We start from the raw sequence: 22,504 nt of genomic DNA, 5'->3' as shown, positions 1-22,504 counted from the left end.
TTCAAGATCTATTGTAAAGCTATTGAATACACACACGTGTATGAACACATAACTATAATTTTGTTTTTCTTTTATCTTTCGTTTAGAGCTTTTAGTGTAGAAGGTTATGCATCCCTTTGTGACATTTGTTCCTAGAAATCTGATGGGTTTTGATGCGGTCATAAATGATGTACTCTTTTAACATGTGGACAGTGATTTCCTTGCACAGTATTTATGCAAGAAAATAGCAAACTAATCATGGTAATGGTGACACTATGGTTCAGTGGGTAAAGAATGTTTTAACCTCTTTTTTCATTGAAGTACAGTTAATGTGTTAGTTTCAGGTGTATGGCAAAGTACTTTTCTTTTACATGACTGAGTACTTTTTTCTTTAACAAAAACATTCTTTAAATGTTATATTAAAAGACAAATTAGCCTTTGCACAGGGCTGCATATATGAACTTCAAATGCACTTGGCTTCCAGGGTGCAGCACACAGTTCTCCCCGTTAGGGGGTTCTGTGAGACTAAGAAATGTGACACCCGGGTGCGCTTTAAAAATAGATAGTAATTCTGGGGGAGAGACCATGTGCCAGCAGGCTGGTTCATCTCTTTCACCCCAAGTGTCTTTGAGCACAACCAAAAATAATGCTGAAATAAATGAATCCTGGCAGAGAACGGATAACCTGTCTCAGTATCACTTCCCTTCGGTTCATTTCAATCACCATGCACTGAGTGCAGCTGTCTGTCTGTCACCAGTTCCGCCTCAAGGATTTCAAGATGACTAAGGCACAGCCTCAACCCAGCGAGTGAAAGGTTAGATGTGACCCCAAAATGATTTCTCTCTCGCTCATGTTATATATGAAACTCATGTTTATAAAATGACATTTCATTGAATCCAGGGCTACTGGGGGGGAAAACATTCAAAAACTAAGCTGGGGATTGGATATATGAAGAGAGACTGTTGAATATAAGATACTACCTTTTCACTATTATATATTTTACAGGATAATAAATCTCTTTAGTTTACACTAGTGAACCTAAAAGTCAGAAGGTATTTTCATAACTGAAAGTAATTTTTCAAAGCAAAAAAAAAAAAGATTTTTTAATATATCAAAGCTCAAATCTTTTCACATATTTCTTGAGCTTTAGATTTGAGGAGATAATTGAGGAGATTTGAGACAGGAATTGTGAAGTAGATGCAGAGAAAGAGAGAGAAGGAGGAGGAGTGTGAGGTGGGGGTAGAGGGCACAAATGAGCCCTGATGGTTGAGTTTGAGTTCCTGGGTTCTGTTGAGTCCAAAACAAATTCAAACAGGGACGTCCTCTTTGTGGAGCCCGTTCTCTTTCTTGCCTTCAGCTGCTTTCAGTTTGGCTTCTGGAATTTGCAATAGAAAATAAAGTGCTACCCAGGGAGGGTTGCGGGGGAATGAATTGGGAGATTGGGATACCAAATTGTACACTCTAAATATATGCAGTTTATTGTCTGTTAACTGTATCTCAATAAAAGTTCTTAAAAAAAAAAAAGAAAAGAAACTGCTACATTTTTCCGGGAGGGCGGGGAGCGGGTAACAGGGAACTGTAGAATATATTTTAAATTATAAGGTAGAAACAACTATTACAAAGAGTTATGGAATACGATTCCACAGAGAGATTAGTATGACAATTTATTTATTTACTTACTTTTCTTTTTTAGTTTATAGTACCTGAATGGTTTCCTCTGTTACTTTTTTTCATTGTATTTTTTTATTTTTATTGACGTATAGTTGATGTACAACATTATACGTTACAGGTGTACAATATAATGATTCACAGTGTTTAAAGGATATGCTCCGTTTATAGCTATAAAATATTGGCTATATTCCCTGTGTTTTGCAATATATTCCTGTAGCTTATGTTCTACCTAATAGTTTGTACCTCTTACCCCAACACCCCTATGTTGCCCCTCCCCCCTTCTCTCCCCACTGGTAACCATTAGTTTGTTCTCTACATCTGTGAGTCTGTTTCTTTTTTGTCATATTCATCAGTTTATTGTATTTTTTAGATTCCACATGTAAGTGAGAACACACAGTATTTGTCTTTCTCTGTCTGATTTATTTCATGTAGCATAATACTCTCCGAATCCACCCGTGTTGCTGCAAATGACAAAATTTCCTTCATTTTTATGGCTGAGTAACATTCCATTGTACGTATACACCGCATCTTCTTTATCCATTCACACGTTGATGGACACTTAGGTTGCTTCTGTATCTTGGCAATTGTAAATAATGCTGCTACGAACAGTGGGGTGCATGTATCTTTTCAAATTTGTGTTTTTTAGAATGACAGTTCTATTTAGGTGATAGTTTTAGTAGACTGGAAAGATGGAAATAGTGCAAAAAATTCACAGCAAGGCAGCTGATGACAAATTCAAGTAAAGGGGGTTCCAGGCCATGTGAGATAAGAGCAACAGCTAACACTCCCCAGGGGCCAGGCACTGTCCCATGTGCTGTAAACTTACTATCATAGTCAATCCTATGAGTGCAGTCAGCCAGCCTATGCATGCGGTCCTATCATTTATTCCATCCTACAGATGAGGAAATCGAGGCTCAGATACATTAACTTATCCTGCTGAGGTCACAGAACAAAAACACACAAAACAGGGCCTTCATAAGTGGAACTGAGAATACTTATAATGGGAGGTGAGACACAGGAAGAGCTCCCTGGAGTGGAACTCGGCATCGCTCCAAAGATGAGTGGGAAAGAACACTAGAACAGTACGTGAACGGATTATGGACTCCCTGAAGGTTGAGCCACAGAAATAGAGATACTGAAGAAGCACCTTGGTTCCCAGGTGAAGCTTGGGACCAGAGAGTTAAGATTCCTATTTTCTCTCACCACCGCTTCTGCTGTTTCTAAGCCAGGACCCTCAAAAGCAAGTCCATGTCCTGTGCCAATGAAACCCGTGATCTCCATCATCCTCTGCTGGGCTCTCCCAGGCCAGGCGCTGTGTTATAAGCACTATGTGCATCTCCTCCCTGAATCTCTCCACCTGAGCCCCCACCCCCACCCTCATCAGTACATCATTTCCTTTTGTAGCAATTTATCAACTGTAGTTACTTCACGTTTGTAATGTTGACACCTCATGAGACTTAAATGCCCAGAAGGGATTCACAGATATGGCTCTGCCTTCAGCAGCTGACAGAACTTGACTTCTATGAGACACATAAAATATCGAATGAATGGATATAAACAATGAACGAATATCAAACAAAGAAAAACAAATCACAAATAGTTTAGTGACACCACATATGATTTGTACTCACTTCTCTGAATGGTTCTGTACACTACCTATCGCAATAATTAGTGTGTATGCCTTTATACGTGTAAGACTACGTCATAGGCAAAAAGTCTAAAAAATGTGGAAACCAACTTTCACTTACATGGAATAGTTTTAATTTTTTTTTTCTTGGAAATGCAGAATTAAACTGCCTTCGAAATCAGGTAATTAGGAAATAGGGCTCATTTATTTCAAGTGTTTCCTGAACTGGAAATTAGTATTTTGTGTAGAATTCCCTCTGGCAAAACTTGGATCCTAGCACCTGACTTCTCCATGGGGAACCCTGGATCCAGGCGCACCTTCTGCAGGTGTTACTCTCACATGACCCACAAGCACCTGTGTGACTGACTCGTGGAGACAGGACTGGGGCCTGTGAAGCTGGCCAGAACGTGAAACCCCATGAATATCCACGCTTCTGTCAGGATAGAGAAAGTCAGTCCCTTGTTCGTTTCTGTTGGGCAACCTCAATCCACGGGAGAGTATTTTCAGCTATTGCTGTTTCCTCTCAAACACATGTGCACTCGTTCACACACACACACACACACACACACACACACACACACCCTCTTTCTGGTCCCTTTTTAGATTTTCCATAGCCTTAAGAACTCACATTGCAATAACCATTTCCAAAGATCTTTAGAAGAACCATCAAAGTACCTCCAGAGAAAATACATTATTTTACACTATTCGATTTTATTTTTAATCCATAGGAATTGGAAATCAAAGCCAAACCATATTTGACAGAGAGTTAACAACGTCAACATCCCATACTGACAAACTTTCGTAAAAGGGGATTTGTTATAACCTAAGCTGTCCCCTAGCAACTGGTACAAACAGCCGCTTCACCCATCGCACCTATAAATATGCTTTGGCCCGGAGCCCTCACTGCCCTGTCATTCTCGGCTGGTGACTAATGGTCTCATGTTCTCTGTTGGTAGTGAACATCTGTTGATGTTAAGTCCTGCCGAATTTTTCTTAGAAAGGTCAGTCGGTCTCCCGTTACAGATGTGAACATTTCTTAGTGCGATGTGTTAGAATGGTTTTTAATCCTCTGGATCCATGGCGTGTTCCTCCGCGTGCGGGCGTGTTTGCGTGTGATTGTGTGTAGGCAGAGAAACAAAATAAAAACAGGGATCTGTTTCCCCGCAGAAACACTCACAGAATTAGAACCATGACAAAGCAAGTAAGAATATGTCAACTGGAGGATTAAATAAGCAAACACAAGATTAAGAAATTACATAGCACTCCATGTGAAACTGTCACTTTCTCAGACCAGTGAACCACGTGGACCACTTCTCCCCGGGACAGGGACCAGCAGGCGCCACCTGGGTGTGGGCTCCTCCTGCCCTGAGAAGCTGAGCCTCACCCCTCTCTGGGCAACTTGGTGTTTTATTTGGAGCGTTTTCTCTTTAAGTTTCAAATGAATTAGAGATCAGTTACTCTGTGAAACTGCCCCTCTCTTCCTTTCACCTCACTCTCTGCTTTGCCTCTTCCCTGGGTGCAGAGATTATCAACTGTCCAATCCACCGAAATCATCTGGAAGCCTGGCCCTCCACTGCCCGTCATGTTACTTCTTATATGACTAGTTTCTTTGAACACATGCCAGTAGCAGTTATTTTCCAGCGTTTTCAATTTTGTTAACTTTTCAACAAGTAGACTTTCATAAGCCCAGGGCATGACCAATTTAAATTCCATTACTAGCTCCAAACAAGCTCCTACTTGAGACCTGCAGGAGATTAAACACCCTTTCATTTGTGAACACCCAGATTTGCTTTAATCACTACCCTTGAGGTAAGAAAGGTTTCTACTTTATCCCTGAAGGACAGACAATATCTGAGAACCATAACACTCCCCAAGGAAAACAGAAATTGTTCTTGTGCAGCAAGTTTGCTAATTCAGATATAAACCTTTCTTTGCATTCTGTTTGGGGGCCACAATTTCCAGTGAAGAACCATCAGAGTTTACCATAGTTGGAGTCAAAAGGAAATGTCAAAAGAAAAAAAAAGGAAATGTCTCCTCCCTGTGTTTTGCTTTTTTGGTTTTTTTTATTTGTTTTTTACCTTTGTCCTAGTTACATGAAACCTAAGCTTCTGTGACAATACCAAAGAATGTATTTCTTTTTTTTTAATTAATTTATTTATTTACTTATTTATTTCTTGGTTGCATCGGGTCTTCGTTGCTGCACATGGACTTTCTCTAGTCGCAGCAAGCAGGGACTACTCTTCGTTGGGGTGCATGGGTTTCTCATTCCGGTGGCTTCTCTTGTTGCGGAGCACAGGCTCTAGGTGCACAGGCTTCAGCAGTTGCGGCACGTGGGCTCAGTAGCTGTGTGGGCTCTAGAGCGCGGGCTCAGTAGCTGTGTGGGTTCTAGAGCGCAGGCACAGTAGTTGTGGCGCACAGGCTTAGCTGCTCCATGGCATGTGGGATCCTCCTGGCCCAGGGATTGAACCCGTGTCCCCTGTATTGGCAGGAGGATTCTCAACCACTGCGCCACCAGGGAAGCCCCAAGAATATATTTACTGTGGTGCAAAATTTTTCATTAACGATATAGTTCCTCATTTTGTTTTTTGAGAGACCTTACCCATTGCGCTGGGCTGGAACAGGTATATACAACCCCAATGGGCTGAACAATGATCATGTTCCTCCAAAGGGCTTTGTTTTATGAAGGCCAATTAAAATTCTTATTTTAGGGAGAAGCTGTTGTCAGCCTTTGTGTTAAAGGGAGTCCCTTGGAGTATGGCAAACCTGCAGTCAGTGACTATCAGACACTGAGATATTTTTTCAAAATGCTACACTGTTCAATAATAGGCTACAGTCCCACCTTAGTCCTTTAAAGAGTGCATCTCCCATTTATCTTCATTTAAGAGCCGGTCCATGAGGTCGGTGACTCTTAAAGAAAGGTATCCTTACCAAGAGGATCACTGTTACCAGTCATAGAAAAAATGAGACTCACATTATGTCTTCTTGCTTGCTAAACTGGCCATCGGCCTCCCTCAAAAGCACATTTTTAACAATCAGCTATTGTGCACATACTGCATGTTTAATGGTAAAAGAGTACGATGCAATACTCAACAGCAGCATGGCAGGAAGGTGGCTATGTATTTGGGGGTGGGGAGGGCACGACCTAGAAAGGAGTATGTGGCGGGGAGGGAGAAGTGGATCTGGGCTCAGGTTACTGAGGAGGCCTCTTTTGCCTGGGGAGGGTATGCAGTGGTTGATGCTATGGAATGAGTACAAATTTCAAAAGAAATTTCTCCTAGTGATAATTTCGTTAAAGAAACAAAATTCAAAAAAGTAATTCATAGAGCCTGTCTGTTTTAGAGGGAGAATTTCTACAGGATTGCATCTCCCCTTCTTCCTCATACACATAGAACAGCAATAAGAATCTGGCTGATAATTAACTAAAAAAAAGTCGCCTTCAGTGTGTCTCTCACCACCGTGATAACCGTCATTGTGCATTTTATACCTGAAGGGTTTTCCTGCAAACACTGATTTAAAGAGTTCCTCCAACATTTCACTTCCATTCACATTATTAATTTGCTCAGAAAACCTCATTCTTAAAATTTTGTATTCCCTTGTGCAATGTAGTTCCGTGCAAATAAGTGAGATTGGAATGATCTAGGCTGAACCTTATTATGCCGGTGAGGGAGGTGCCTGTCGTCTCCTTCGTCCTCCTTCATTTTCACCTGTTGCAGACACTCACGTCTGCCCCAAGACGGCAAGTTCCTGTCTGTGGTGTTCAGGAGAATCTAATGTCTGCCGCGTGTGCTCTCTGGGTGGGTAAACCACCAAGCCAGCATATTGGAGATGGTCTGCTTGCCCAATATTCCAGCCATCTCTAGGAAGCCACCGACACTGAATCGGATGTCGTAGGGAACTATGGGTGTGTTCACACCCCCCACAGCTCTCTCAGGCACAAGGTTACATCCATACCCTTTACTTCTCGTCCTCTAGGTCACTGTTCATTGGATTGGCTAGTCGGTAAAATGTTAAATGCCTTCTTGTTTTTATACACATACAGAATGTATTATTATCTCATGCTCTGCTTGTACTCTATCTCAGGGGTACAAAACTGGCCACCCCAAATTGTCTCTTCGGCTTGCGGATTATTTCCAGCTGAAAACAATCAAGACCCAAAAGACTCTGGAAGAAACTTTGACCTTCTCCCAATTGCCTAAAATATTGGAGACAAAAGGGACTGTTCCAGGAAGGAAGCTAGCACCAGAGAAATCTGCGGAGCACATGGGCTAAGTGTGCTGGGAGAAACTCTCAGCAGGGTCTGGAAAGCAGCGCCCACTCTGTGTCCCATTGTCTCTGCAGGCCCTGCAAACCTTTATTTACCCAACATTTGCTTTTCTATCTCCATGTCAACTGCCTTCCTAGCCTTTGAAGTGCGAAACCACCACCCTCAACGTCCTCTTTTGTCTTTAGCTGAAGATTAGTTAAGGTGAGGGTTTTGGCTATTCTGGTAAGTTACTTAGTTCCCCTGTGTCTCTCCCATGTGTACATGTTATTAAACTTTTGTCTGATTTTCTCCTGTTAATCTGTCTTGTGTCAACTTAATTCTTAGACCAGCCAGAAGAACCTAGAAGGTCAGAGGAAGATTTCTTCCTCTCTGACACTATAACTTAACTACATGAAATAGGCTTGGTAAGAGCCTATCGTAAGCTGAAATAGCTCTTTGATCAACCTTAATCACCTACTTTTCCCATGTGAGAACCATCCAGAACAGGAAGGACAAAACTACTGTGAAATGGCATTTAACAGGGCCTGGACATTCCAAGGGTTGTCTCCACCCAGTTAAGTAGATCGGTTAAGTGGTGCTAAATAGTTCATCCTGAGTTCCTTGGGAGCTTATCAGCCTAGGTGAGAGCCACAAAGGCAACAAGTCTTCAGGGAACTGATTACAGCCAAAATGGAACCAAGGGAGCCAGATGGTCAAAGAAAATCACCATAATGAAACACCACGAGTATTTTAAACAATCATGCACTGAAAGACAGAGAGAGATCTTCTAATCGTTGTTTTGAAAGATATTCTATGTCTAGAATTGTATTTTGGGGACTTCCCTGGCGGTCCAGTGGTTAAGACGCTGCACTTCCAATGCCAGGGGCACAGGTTCAGCCCCTGGTTGGTGAACTAAGATCCCACGTGCCATACTGTGTGGCCAAAAAAAGTATAAGAACAAAACAAAACAAAACTGTATTTTGAACAGAACTGAATTTATTATACACATTCTTTTTTTTTTTTCTAGCTCATACTACCATGCACTTTGAAGAAATGGAAGAAATGCCTCATCAAAACGTTGGGTTCTAGAAAAGTGAATTGTTTTTAAAGACAGATATACGCCTCTGCTTCCCTTGTCATGAACAAAAGCCTGTGCCATCTAATCTATGTAATCTTGAACACAACTATCCAGCACCAACGTGGCCTGAGATATCCCCGTGCACGTGGTAGCCACCAGACACCCCAGACATTAGGAATATGATTAGGTTCGCGTAAAAACGAAGTTCACTTTGAACAGACAGCCAGAGAGGCCAGGAATGAGTCAACTCTGTGAATGCTGTTATGCATTGACTCTTTGGAATCATAAGAGGAGATGAAATGAATGTTCTTTTAATGAATTATGCTGAAGGATGCATGGATATAATAACACACAGATCAGGGACACAGAAGTCCCTGGGAAGCCGTTCTGACTAGTCCACAGGAGGAATTCGGGTTTCTCGAGTCTATAAAATTACAAGATCGGATGTTAACTGTTTTTGGATAATGGTCCCCTTCGAAATATCTCAGGAGTTGAGAGGGTCCGGGGCCCCCGGCTGAGTACTGCTGGATTCTATCATCGATGACACATTCTGCTCAAGGATTTTATAATCCACTCACGTGTTTACCTGAAAGGCTGAATTTAGGAAAACTCTAAATACGTCCTTCACTTTTATGAAATAACCATTTATTTTCTCCTATAAAGAGTCGATTTAGAAATTGATGTCAACCTGAGAGAGGAATATTTAAAGCTGGCAATATCCCTTAACACATCCCTGGTGGTACTGACGGGAAAGAGAATCTCAGCCAGTAGCTATCAGTGACCTTTCAAGTACTGATGTCAACGTGTCAGATCTCAGGCCGAAAGAGGGTCCCAGCAAATGGACCTCTTTATAAGCTTCCATTTTCTGAGACTGTGAGGATATTAAAGATGTAAAATGTCAATATCTGTGGTCCTTTAATGGAGAAACTTAAAGCCATATAAGGAAGTCCATCTTTGCTTTACAATGGGTTGCTGATTTCCAGGCCCTGGGGACTGCAAGGCCAGAGCAGACTCCCCGCTAGCCTGCCCTCTGCAGGCTCCGTCAGCTGGACCCCGAGGGTAGCTTCGATGCTCAAACCCTCACTGATTTGTTACCTTTCTTTTGCAAAGTCACTAAAGCATACAAGTAGAAATGTTGTGTTTGGTCAAAGCAAGGACCTGTGATTTCATTGGAAACATGGAGCAGAAGACCGCAGAGATGGGGGTTAGAAGGTTAAAGGCAAATTTACCAGAAACAATGGGTGCCCCTAACTGTCAGGGCCTAATTATCTGGGAGTCATTAAACTTCCTTTCTCAGATTTTCTTCATGGGGTTTAAAAGAGCTATCATAGCTTATCTTTATCTGCTGCAAACAATGGTGACTTTTAAGCTGCTTTTTCCATACTAGGTAACTTTCCTATTCCTTTTTTTGGGCCAGTATAGGTGATTAATTATCAACCATATGAGTGAGAAATCGGTATGAATATTCTCAGACTCAGGGTGGAACTTGAATGCTGAGTAGAGACTAACAAACCAAGCAGTACACTCTTGGGGCAGTCAACTCAATCCCGTAAATACTAACTTACGAATACGCGCTGTGGGACTTATGAAAGTGCCAGCTGAGTTAGGGCTTGGAATGAGGACTGATGTTCTGGCATAAAACACATCCCCGTGAATTACCCATGATTCCTCGTTTCATTTACTTAAAGAGGAGCAAGAATTTCATGACAAGTCAAACAACCCACATAAAGGACCATTCTCAATTTTTATGCCTATGCCCCACCAACCTTTTTAGTTGTTTGTCCACTTTTTTTCAAAAAGCATTATTTATTCGCAACTGGCCCTGATTCTTTCTAAAACATACAGCAGTTTCCTTAGGGATAAACAACTGTATGTATTAAGAAAGAAGTTTGCCTGCTGTAGCAAACAAAGGTCAAAGTGATGGGTTTAAAGAAGAGAGGACTTCATTTCTCCCTCATGGACAGCAGAACATAGTGGTCTAGGGCTGACACAGGATCTCTGAAGACCCAGGCTCTTTCCATCTTGTTGCTCTGTATTCACAGCATCACACAGTCATCCCATGGACCACTGCAGCCAGCAAGGAGGGGAAAAGGGAAGCAGAGGGCACTCCCTCTCCCTTTGAAGTCATGGCCTGCAAGTTGCATGCAAAGCTTCCACCCACCTCCCACTGGCGGGAATGTAGTCACATGGCCATGTCTGGCTGCAAGGGAGCCTAGGAAATGTAGTTCACTTGCAGGTGGCCATCATCTGGCTGAAACTTGAGATTCTGTTAGGAAAGGAAAGCAAGTCGAGTATGTGGGAACCACCAGTAGACTGTCGCACAATAATGCTGCTTTTGATCTCTTATTTCACCCATTCACATAATTTAGAATTAAAATTATGCAATTACAGTAGCAACAACAATGGGCCTTAAGAGATCTGAGTGTGAACACACTGACTCACTAAGCACACAATTCAGATGCTGGAAGCGGTTATATACTAGAGCAGGGGAGACAAACGTGTTCCGTAAAGGGCCAGAGGGCAAATATTTGAGGCTCTGTTGGCCATACACTCTGTGTTCTCAACTCTGCCATTACAGTGTGAGGGCAGCCAAGACAACCTGCAAATGGAAAAGCATGGTGTGTTCCAGTAAAATCAGATTTATAAAAACAGGCTGGGGACTTCCCTGGTGGCGCCGTGGTTAAGAATCCGCCTGCCAATGCAGGGGACATGGGATCGATCCCTGGTCCAGGAAGATCGCACATGCTTCGGAGCGTGCACCACAACTACTGGACCTGCTCTCTAGAGCCCGAGAGCCACAACTACTGAGCCTGCCTGCTGCAACTACTGAAGCCCGCACGCCTAGAGCCCGTGCTTCACAACAAGAGAAGCCACCGCAATGAGAAGCGCATGCACCGCAACGAAGAGTAGCCCCCTCTTTCCACAACTGGAGAAAGCCCATGAGCAGCAACGAAGACCCAACGTAGCCAATAAATAAAATAAATAAAAATAAAATAAATTTATATCAAAAAAACAGGCTGTGGGGTAGATGTGGCCCCCTGGACTGCACTGACCTGCTGGGTTCAGGGTGTCATGGGTTTCAGCCATGTGGTTATACAGTGGTGATGGGACCACTGATTAGCCCAGCAAGCCGACCGGGAACCATTCACAGGGTTTCTAGTCTAAGGACACCTTCTACTTGCTATGCATGTACCAAGTGCCAGGAACTGCATTAGGAGCTTAATAATATTCTCTCTAATCCTCACAGCAATCTGACAAGGTGGATAAAATGCCCCTGTTTTCCAGATGAGAAAGCAGACACAACCAAGAAGTTGCAGCAGCCCGGATCCAAACCCAGGTCTCTCCAGCTCCAACCCGCCAGCCTCCCAAGCCTGTGGTTTAAAAAAAGCAGTCCTTTTGCCGATAATACACGAAACATAAGCACACAATTTCTGGTCCTATTACTGGTGAGGCTGTTGCATGCCAGATGTGATTGTCAAGTATTAGAATGAGAAAGCCTTCCTCTGGTCTTAAAATAGTCCTTGCCCTAGAAGTTTATCCAGGCTTTAGCAAAAGGCATCTAACTGGCAGATTCTTCCTGGGTAGAGTTGCTAACATCTCAAGCGTCAGAACATCGATATCTGATGGAGGGGGAAAGTCAAGGTGTCATCAGTATCACTGCTAACGTTTAGGGTCCTTCACAGTTTACCTACGTAACGATTATAGCCCCACCCCCTCCACCTTCCGCCCAGCTCCTCACTCTGGTGCAGTGGGCTCCACCCACGTAACCACTCCACACTCCCCAAGTATGGCAGACCACGCTAATGCGTCATAACACTCTTTCCAGAACCTTCCTTCCCCGACGAGGCCTCACAACCCTGTGAGAGCTCCAGGCGCCATTTCCAGTTTATAGGAGTTGGCATGAAAGAATGAAGTCATTTGCCATCAGATTGTCAACACTTACCTTATGGAACAAACCGCCTCCCATTTTCCTCTCTGCGGTGCTCAAAAAAGGGATTACCAGTTACCTCCTTTACTGTTGCTGCCAATGTTTGTCATATCTTAGTTTACTGAGCAAATCTCTTCTTGTTTCAGCAAGCAACTCAATTAATTCTAGGTTTATAATCTATTGATGTGTGTATGCCTTTTATAACGAAATCTACGTCTCAAAGTCTTTCTTCGCACAAACAAATACACTTCTAAAAGGAAGTTTTCAAAGTATTACAAAATGGGGAAAATATGACTATTTGGAATTCATGTTCAGTTTAATTACTTTGGAAGGAAGGTTATGCACCACTTACATTACAAGCTACTCCAGAAACACCAAGTTAATTTCTTAGAAGAGAGGCACCGCGTTTAAACATACACACGGCACATAATTAGTGAACCCTGCACAGAATATGCTCAGTAGCAGACGTTAGTAATTTCCAAAAATACAGAAACACATTTGGAATCCCTTCATCTTATCTGAAGATAGAGTTTACAGGTATAACTTCTATAGACATAATGTGAAGACACTCCACTGATAGATGGATTTGTTTTCCTGTCAAAAATAAAACACTTGCTTAGAGTTCAACTAAACCACCAGCAGGAGATGTCACTTCCTGAGTCACAGGATAATACTTGTGCGCAGCTGCTCCTTCTGTTCACAGCTAGCAAAGAAGCTGCTTCACGCTGGTAATTACGACGTGACACCTCTTCAGCACGACCACAAGGACCAGCCTCCACCCTGGAAACACAGCAACCTGTCATAAACCACAGTTACGGGGGAGAGGACGGAGCAGGGGTCCGAGCCTCTCCCTCACCTCTTCCCATATCGGACACTCACAATTGCAGTCCCCCTCCAAGACGAAGACTCTGCCGTCTGCTGATCTCTCCCCAAGACGCGCTGACGTCACAGAACAACATCTTTAATAGCCCTCGGTGGCACCGTCCCAGTGAGTGACAGTCGTGCCCAGGGCAGACTGATCTTGTAAAAGTGAGGCTGGGGGTGGGGGGGGAAGGAGTGTGTTCTGGCCTGGAAGGCTCACGGGAGTCTCCCCCTAAGGATAACACCTGTCCTCTGTCCTCTTGAACACTGAGCTCATGTGTGTCTCCCAGGAACAGCCAGGACACACCCTACCCCACTGTTTCCCAACGTCTGCATCAGGACACTTTGTGACCTAGATGTATTGCCACACGTTGCTACATCCGGGTTTATCCCCTCGACTCTGCCAATTTGGGATCCAGAGGTGGTGGGTGCCGTGGGTGAGAAGGCAGCTCCTGGTGTGGGGGTACCAGAGGAAAGAGATTAGAGAGAGAACGGATGCAGAAGAGGATGAGAGAGAAATTAGAAAAAACACATGGAGGAGCAGCTCAGGTAGAAACGCAGGGCCTGGTCAGCTCACTCAACAAAACACTGGATGAGATGAGGTCACTCCGGCTGAAGAGCCAGGAGCCAGGACTCCCCCAGGAGGTCATTTCTATTTTCCTATTCAGAGTTCACTGGTGGTTTCACAAGAACAGCTGAAGAAACATAAACAGGGCTTTAACTCCCTTCTGCCTGAAGGTCTTTCCTCTGACTTGGGGCTGGTTCTTATACATTCTTACTAGGCTGCGACGTGGCCAACCGGCACCAGAAACCAACTGAAATCCCTTGATTTTAGTTGAAAGGGAAGTGTGATTGCTGAAGAAAATTTCTGATTTTCAAAGCAACCTTTCTTTAAATACTGCAAGCTGAAGCCCTATTTTCTCAAACACAACACTGAGGCATTGAATTTCTTTCACCTTAACTCCAACCCATAACTGACCTTCTCCAGAAGTGAACTGCTTTTTGTCCCCTTGTCTTAAGTTTAGAACTAGGTGAGTGGAGCGCTTCATTTTTTGCTTCTTCATAGGAATATATATATTGAATTTGTGTGCAGCCGAGGCTGTTCTCTTGGTAATTACTTTATCTCAGTCTGGTGCAGAGAGGATTTGAGGTTGCTTATAAACGTACACAGAGAACAAGGGATAAAATAAACACCTCAAGGAGCAAAGCCTATTAGTCCACAGGATGTATTTGTACAAAATGGTCACCTTCTCCAGGAGACGCAGCCCCACACGAGCGCACAGGGCTTGGGGGTAGAACCCGGGATGGACGGCAGCCCCCCACTGGCTCTCTCAGCTGGACGCCTTGTACACAAACCCTGCCGCCATGCGGGTGGTGGCCCTACAAAGGAACTAAAAGGCCTGATGGGAGAGAAAACAGGAAAGCCCAGGGAAAAAAGAGCATACAGAAGTGCATCCAGAGGGTCTCATATACTGTCTACAAGTGAACTGTAATTTTACCTTCAAATGGGTAAGTCAGAGATGGAAACGAGATCCTTTAGAAGATTCACGGTGCCCATAAGATTAAAACAAACCAACTAGACAAGAGACAGCATGTGCCCTGAACTCCTTCCTGTGGCTACTCAGCTCACTGTGGGATGCACTGGGCAGATATCCTTGTTCCCCTAAGAAGGATAAACACTTTGACTCAACACAGGTCACTGGAATGACATCCACGTCCACTTGGGTTAAATCAATCCCAGGAAGGATCAAAACAATGTGAACCGAACACACACTCCTTGTGGCCCTATCCAAACAGACCATCTAGACCAAACCAACCAGGAATGCACCAACTCTGTACACACCCGTGGCTGAGTCCACCATCTGGAGAGTGGATGGACTGCAACACACTGAAAATCCTCTGTATTATCATATATTCTGTGCTGCTTAGGGAAGTGTATAACTTGTGTAAGTATTATTATTATTAACTATTTTTTGAGGACTTACAATGAGCCATTCCCTAAGCTAAGTATTTAATGTGGATTACCATATTTAACCTATAAGACAGACCTATAAAGGAAGTATTACTATCCCCATTTTACTGATAACAAAATGAAATTCAGAGCGGCCACCCAGCTGGTCAATGATATGGTTGGAATCTGCAGCCAGGACTGGAAACAGCTTTGCATCATCCCACAGACCATGCCTGCCATCATGCCACAGAACAGTTAAACTAGTTAGGTGTTTATGCTTAAAGACGTGAGCGTCAACTAACTAGAAAGCTATTCTATATAAATAAGTACATTCATCAAGACACTGGAGCATTCCTGTTAGGAAGAGATGTCACTGGTCTACAATTTTTTTAAAATCAAGAGAAGGAGCCAGATGGTAAGTTTTACCATCGATATCCTTTCAAACGATAACTGATAACATTTTATAAAAACAAATAGTAAACTTTTTTTCTCTCTCTAGTAGTTTTAAAATAAAGCCCCCAAATTCATTGATGTTCCTCCAAAGGAAAACTGGGTTCATGTCCTCTCCCCTCAAACCTGGATTCTTAGGCTGCTTGACCAACAGGACATGGTGGAAATGATGCTTGGCCAGTTTCTGGACCCAGGCGTTAGGAAACTGCCAGCTCGTACGTCATACCCTTTGATGCACTCATTCCCCTAGTGAGAAAAATCATAGTGGCAAAACAACCTGGAATAATAGAGTAGTATTAATATACGTGGAAAAATTCAAAGGATAGGATATTTTCTAGGCATTAAAAATGCTCCCCAGGATACTTTCCTGGCGGTCCAGTGGTTAGGACTACTTGCTTCCAATGCAAGAGGCAAAAGTTCAATCCCTGGTGGGGAAACCAAGATCCCACATGCCACACGGCACAGCCAGAATAGAACAGGATAGACTAGGAGAGGATAAGATGAGATAAGATTAAAAAATAAAATAAAATAAAATGAAATAAAATAAAAATGCTCCCCAAACCTTTAATGTCATTGGGAAATGCTTATGAGAAGAAAAAGCAGCGTACAAAATTGTATGTATCATATATAATTATCATAACATAGCCAAGAAAATGTGTCCAAAGAAGTACTAGAAGACAAGACATAATAATCCTTTTCTTAGGGTAGTAAGATTACAACTGATCCTTTCTTCTTTATATTTTTCCCTACACTATTTTTGTTTCCCCCAACGAAGAGTCATAACATCTTTTAGTGGGAAAGCACCATTCGGCATGAGATCTGTCCCTCAGGTAAGCCTGTGCCCTCACATACCTTCTTGTGGGACTCAGGTTTCCATAGCGAGCAGACACCAAGTGGAACCAGACATGGATTTGCCCATGAAGGGACCGAAGGCTGGGAGTAAGGGCAGCCTGCACAAGGGGGCTGTCCCTCTGTCAGGGACAGTGTCTCTCGGCAGCCCTGGGACAGACCTCTCCGTGGTCCCCCACACAGCAGCTGCAGCCCTCCTTTGGCTTTGGAAACCAAAGACACCTTCCTCACATTTTAGAGATAGCAAAGAATTAGTCATCCGGTGTTGATAAAATAGAAATGAGCGCTAACAGGGCTTGATTACCGGAAGCTTACCGGGGAGCCGTGAGGGTTTGGGAAGCACGTTGCTTGTTAACTGATTAAGATATCTCACGCTAAACACACTCTCTAGCAACAAGGACAGATTGCACTGTTCTCCATGCTCTTAATCAATTTCAAATATTAGCCCAGCTGGGTCAAAGTAGGATTTCAAAAGCGGTAAATATTGCCTATGCCTGAGAGAGATTTTCCACGACCATATTAGAGGGTGGAAGAAAAATAAATCATTCATTCCTTTGACAAACCTTTCCTGAATCTCTAGTATGCCTTGGGGATATACAAATGAAGAAGACAGAGCACAGTTAGAATTAGATGCTAATTGTGAGCTGGGGCCAACCCCTGCGGGTTTGCAAGAACCAGTTTTTTCCATATCTTCTGAACCTCACTTTCACTGACCTCACGTGGGTGGCTGGAAACTGACCACAATGGTTGTACTTACAGCATCGGAATCAACAAATGTCAAAGAGCAGAGAGCTGGTTGTTAGACATTTACCAACACACCACTGCCTACAAGGCCCAGTGAGGGGTTCCCATATACCTCCCCCACTCACCTCCAGCCAGCCTCTCCTTTCTCCTTGTGCGCTGACCACACTGACCTTTTCGGGTGTCATGAACGCACCTCATGCATCACCACCATATAGCAATATACCTGTCTGTCTGCACAAGTTCAGGAGGCAGCTGCCTGCCTTCAAATAGCAACTCCTTCACTTAATGGCTGTGTGACCTTTATTTATTCACTTCACCTCTCTGTGCCTATTTCAAAACCAATGGCAGCATAGGGACTTCTGCAGGCCTATGAAAGCTGAAATATGCTTGCTCTTGGGAAGGTCCAGGCACACAAAGCTTGAGCTGGGGCATGTTGATCAGACTTCTCTGTTAGGCTTTTCTTAGCCTCGCTTTATATATTAAAGAAATAGTATCATCAAAGCGTAGGCTTCATCCACAAGGTGAAATTACGCCGATAATCGGACCAACCTGAATCATTAAAACATCTGGATTAAAGAATATATTTAAATCAATTTCTTTTAAACCTTCCAAGAATATGACTCAATGTGACTGCTAATGCCATTTCCAGATACTAAAGAGGCCACTGTGCTTTTAAAAAGCTTTGGTTTTCTTAAATACAACAGCACTTCGTCTACCCAGAACCCAAATATTTGGCAACCTCTCCACTCCAGAGAAGAGCAGAGCAATGAGGTCTGTGACCAGCAGGGACTGCTGTTACAGAGTTACAGCTTTAGAGGCTCAGTGGCCTTTTTCAAACTTTTAAGTCTTTACTACGTTATACAAAATGTCAAATAACAAGCTTCAGAGAGCCCTGCATTAGCAGCAGCCAACATTTTGCTTCTTAAATGCTAAAACTGCCCACTGTCCTTGGGTAATAGTCTACTTACTGGTTAAGTACTAGATCTGGGTACATTGTGAACAGATGCTTCTGAACAATCTGGACAACAACTGCCCTCTGAGATTTGCAAGGGGGCTCTTTCCCCTCTTCCACGGGTAGCAGAACACGAAGTCACCTTTCCTCACTATGGAATTCTGAGATACTTCTCCTAAAAACCCACACTGGAGTGTGTCACACACTCAGAGCCCACCCCACTGGGACAGACCCTCTGCCTAAAGCTGTCCTCTTTCTGCAGAAGGTAAGGCCCCTGACGTTGAGTCCAAGCACCCAGGACAGGTCTGCACCGCCACCAGGGGGCCCAGGGGCCTGTCACCTGATGGGTGATCCCACACTGTTCTGTAATCTCTAAGATAACAGCCTTTATCCTTGGATTTTCTTGATGTGTCATTTATACTGATTTCTGAATTATATATCTGGCAAATTCTCAACTTATAAACTCAGTTATAATTTGAAAAAGAATAGATACATGTATATGTGTAACTGACTCACTCTGCTGTACACCTGAAACTAACACAGCATTGTTCATCAACTATGCTCCAAGATAAAATAAAAAGTAAAAAAAAATAAAAGTGGAGAATACAACCATAGTCAATTAGTTAATTAACTGACTCAGTTATGTTCTTAAAATGAGCATCTTTACACCTCAGGAGCCACATTTCCGTGAAAAGTTAGAAACCATGCTATTCACAAAAGCATGTATCAGCTCATAACATCTCTCAAGTATTTAGGTGGCCCTCCCCTCCCCCAGCCCCCAGCCCCCTGCCTCAAACCCTCTCAGAACCTCTCACGCCCTTGAATAACATCCAACTTCCTGCCACGGCCTATGAGGTGCTGTGGGCCTGGCCAACCCTCTTGCCTATTCACCACTGTCTCCTCCTGCCTTTCTGCTCCTAACAGGCGTCAGTTTACCCCCCTCTCAGGATCTTGACTCAAGCTGGGTCCCCTTCCAGAACTCTACTCTCCTTACACCCCCACATGACCGGCTCCTTCACATCTCAGCTCCAAGGACACTTCCTCAGAGAGGCCTTCTTAACCACTCTTTCATCCCCACACCAACCAGATAATCTCCCACATTACAATTTTTTTTTTTTAGCCCTTATTATCAGAAATATTCTTTACTTATTTTTTAACGTGTTAAGTGTCAATCACCCCCATGTGCTCCATGACAGCAAGAGACCCAACCAACCCATCACCCTATCACCCGGCACAGCAACTGGCTTCGGTGCAGCTCGATAAACACACACCGAGTGACCCAGCATGGATGGAATTATCTCATGTGGAAGGGCTTCTATGATAAGACACATTCAGAACTCAGTCTGGGTAGCCTGGGGTCCACCCCCTTCAAGGCAGCTGAAATAGACTATGCTTCACCTGTCCATACCACCCCCCAGCCCCCACGCAGGCTACTGAAGGCATCCAGGGCTCTCCAGCTACCTCCAAGGTGGGGCCCAAAATGAGGGGGGAGGCGGGCTAAGGAAGCACGTAGGGCCAGGCCCCTGGCCAGGGGATGGTTTTCCTCGTATTTCTTGATCCTGTCTCTGCCCCTTCTTTCTTCCTTCTTCTCTGGCACCTGACACTTCCTGCTTGGCTTCCTGCCTTCCTTACCTGGCGTCAGAATGGCATTCTCTCACACCCTCTGCGCTCCTCGCCTGACCTTGAAACTGGCTCAGAGTCTTTGGAGGTTCTTACCAAGAGGGTTTGTTACTGGCAACGAGATGAACAGCAAGGAGGAGGGTCTCTCCTCTGCCTCCCTGCCGCTTTCCACTGACTACATTCAGATTTAGCTCACTGCCCATTATGGAGCAATTCGGTTCATCAAATTCCAAAATGGGACTAAAGTAACATGAAGAAGCCTGAATGTGGCACTCACCCCGAACCTGCTGCAATCAAGCTTGAAAAACACATATCGTCAGCAGACTCAAGACTCATACTAGTTATTTCTCTTTTAGGTGTGGCACCAAAGGACATGTCCAATGGCATTTAATCTCAAATTTAGCAAGAGTAAAATTCCCTCTCAAGTGTAATATTTTACTTCTAGCCTGGCTCTAAATGTTCCCCCTGTTTGGGGTACCCTTTCTCACCTTCTGCACAGATATGGGAAAAAACAAATATATGTATAGAACATAGCAAAGTATATTTTATAGAAAACCACCAACTATTCAGAGCTGGGAGTTACCTCATCAGACTAAAAAAGGAGAGGCAGGGGTAGCCTACTTTAAAGGAGTGAGAGGGCATTTCCCACTTTCAGCAAGTTAGTAGTCTTTGGTAATAATAATTATTATTAGACATGTGTATATCGTATATACATATATTCTCCTTGCATGTTTATCCTGTAACCAGTAAAACGTTCTTAGAAAAAAACTTACATTTGTTTCATTTACATCATCAACTGCTAGTTCAAAATATTTATAATTGGGGACTTCCCTGGCAACGCAGTGGTTAAGAGTTCACCTGCCAACGCAGGGGACGCAGGTTGGATCCCTGGTCCGGGAAGATGCCACATGCTGTGGAGCAACTAAGCCTGTGCACCACAACTACTGAGCCTATGTGCCACTGCTACTGAAGCCCACATGCTGTGGAGCAACTAAGCCTGTGCACCACAACTACTGAGCCTATGTGCCACTGCTACTGAAGCCCACATGCCTAGAGCCTGTGTGCTGCAGCAAGAGAAGCCACCGCACTGAGAAGCCTGAACACCGCAAGGAAGAGTAGCTCCTGCTCACTGCAACTAGAGAAAGCCTGCATCCAGCAACAAAGACTTAACACAGCCAAAATAAATAAATAAATAAGTAAATAAATTTTAAAAAAATTTATAATTATCCACAATTAATTACAATTTAATTTTATTGTGGGAATGTTCCATTTCATTAAGGCAACCCTTATTACATTTCTGCCAAGTCTCCCTTCAGTCTCTAAAATGAGCAGGCCCCCTACATATTTACTGCAGGTGTTAAAATGGTTTACAAATACATTCCATTCACAAGTATTTATTAAAAGTGTTTATTCTGTGCAAAATTCTATGCAGAGAGTTGGTGCAAATGCCATGATGAAAAGTGAAAAAGAGAAAGTCCTGCTTTCAGAAATGTTAAAATATCATAAGGCAGATACATACAATACTGGTAGAGCACCCATCATCTCAAACCAAAACTGACATCTAAACTTCTCTGAAAATGTTTTCTCAACTATTTAATTAGTCCCTGTCCTAAATCTAGGCACTTGTATGAACGTCATCTTCAAGCACTTCATTTAATGTCTGATTTTATATTGAAAGCTCTTCCATTATTCAATTAAATGTGAACTTAATGTCCCCTTTGATGGACTGGGAAGGACTTTGGAAGAAAATGAAAACTAGAAAACTAAAGAGAAAAGTAGCTTTTAAGGCATGATTACAACGGATTATAATCAACCCCCCCCCCCCCCCCCCCCCCACCATCATACAATCATGGCTGAAAAGGGATGCTTATACGGACAAAAAAATACTGTGGTCTTCCTGTTCCTAGAGAGTTACCAGTTTCCACTTTCTTTGACAATAAAATTGGCCATAACCTCTTGTCCTTTTTTTTAAATAACTTTCTTTCTACTTCATATCTGAATTTCCATGGCCCTCATTAGAATTCCAATGACAGCAATTTATACAAATTTTGTTAACACAGCAATGGGGCTAGAAATGGAAACTTTCACTATGGACACAAGTTATGTTCATATTAATAGAAATAACTGCCTGCTTCCTTTCTGGTGTCTATCCCTCTTTCTTAGAGCCAGATTTTAATATAACATTGATACAGTTAATGTACTGCACATGGGGGCCCAATGATCCCATTTTCAAAGGTAAGAACTATGTAAAAAAAATCCAAAAGTATTGTAATACCAAAATGGGTATATTGGTCTAATAGTTAACCTTTAGAAATGTTCAAGTCTTTAAAATGCAAGCAATTTACAAAATGTTTATTAGCTTAGATTCCTAACAACTACCATCTAAAGTTAAAAATCAAACATCAAAAAACTCAAGTAGATTTTACAGGGTGTAGGAAGAAACACTTTTTGATAACTTCAGACCATCACTTCCTCACTCAAGAAAAATATTTATTGGCATATGTTTCTATAAGGGTATATTCAGTTAATTTTCTCTCTCTCTTCATGCTAA

General features: G+C 43.1%; 1 protein-coding gene across 2 annotated transcripts in view; it reads right to left on the bottom strand.

Moving 5' to 3' along the window:
• RETREG1 (reticulophagy regulator 1) overlaps positions 1-22,504 on the bottom strand; it is a 130,073-nt gene that overhangs the window by 16,714 nt on the left and 90,855 nt on the right. The gene's annotated exons all lie outside the window — the stretch shown is intronic.

This window comes from Hippopotamus amphibius, chromosome 15 (assembly GCF_030028045.1).
Source record: "Hippopotamus amphibius kiboko isolate mHipAmp2 chromosome 15, mHipAmp2.hap2, whole genome shotgun sequence".
NCBI classification, from domain to species: domain Eukaryota; kingdom Metazoa; phylum Chordata; class Mammalia; order Artiodactyla; family Hippopotamidae; genus Hippopotamus; species Hippopotamus amphibius.
Note: the sequence above shows the minus strand (reverse complement) of the source record. Positions and strands in the feature narration are given on the sequence as shown.